The sequence below is a fragment of the Protomyctophum bolini genome, assembly GCF_963924005.1.
Source record: "Protomyctophum bolini genome assembly, chromosome: 22".
Lineage (NCBI taxonomy): Eukaryota > Metazoa > Chordata > Actinopteri > Myctophiformes > Myctophidae > Protomyctophum > Protomyctophum bolini.
The window spans coordinates 32958709-32960006 of record NC_137883.1 but is presented as its reverse complement, the minus strand read 5'-3'; positions in this window follow the sequence as shown (position 1 = coordinate 32960006).

Genomic DNA, 1298 nt, shown 5'->3' with positions numbered 1-1298 from the left:
ATGTGTTGAATATGTAGCAGCCCAGACATTACAGTAATTAATATGAGAGAAAATTAAGCTATAATAGAGTGTTAAATGACATGAAGGAAGAACAAAAGGGCAGATTTTTCTCAAAATACCAAAGCATCTTCATAGACTTCATACATAGAGCATCAATATGTTGTTTCCAATTTAAATGTTCGTCTATAATGACACCCAAGAATTTAGTATGGGGAACATGGCAAATTTCAGAGCCATTGATTAAAATTCTAGGTTTTTCTTTGGGAAATGTTTTGTTTATATTACTAAAAATCATGAAGTTGCATTTTCTTATATTGAGGGTAAGCTTATTCAATTGAAACCATTTGAAGACAACCAAAAATTCATCATTAACATGTTTAACGAGGGTGTTTAAATTCCTGTGTGAGGCAATTAGATTAGTATCATCTGCAAATAAAATGGGAAGAAACTTATTGCAGTTCATGGTTAAATCATTAATATAAATCAAAAATACGGGTACCGCAGGGATCAATTATGGGACCGAAACTATTGATCATGTACATCAATGACCTGTGTACAGTATCAAATATAAAAAAGAAATGTACTTTGTGAGTTGTGACACAAACATCTTGTGTACCAGAGAGCATATCCAGCAGCATATGCAAACCATAATAGCATTAAGTAAATATAAACAGTGGTTCGACAACAATACATATTTAAACTTAACAAAAACAAAGTTCATGGTCTTTGGCAACCTTGCAATCGCTACAGAACTCAAGCTTAAGATAGACCACAAGAACGTGTTCACGAAAAAAAATGGTGTTTTCTTGAACCACAACATCTACTGGAGACCTCACATAAGGCATGTGGGAGTCAAGATATCAAAGAGCATTTCTGTTATTAAGGCAAAATATATCCTCAATCCCAAATCACTACATATCCTGTACTGCACCATGATATTACCATACCTCTCCTATTGTGTAGAAGTATGGGCAAATACAAGACAGCAATTCACTCACTTTCCACCCTACAAAAAGAGAGCCGTACGAGTCAGACAATACTGGTTGACCTGAAGTTCCCATATCTAGTAGAATTCAAAACAGCCCAAATCATGAGCAGAGCAAAATATAAATGACTTCCATCCAATGTACGAAACAGATTTCCAGATACTATGACCTAAGAAACCATTGGACTTTGCGGCTGGTCTGAACTACCCTCACATTAATGTGGGTTTTTGTCACCGAGTGTCACTGTAGAGCGAGCAGGCTGAGGATGTAGATCTCATCTAAAATAATTATATAGATTATACCAGTAGTATT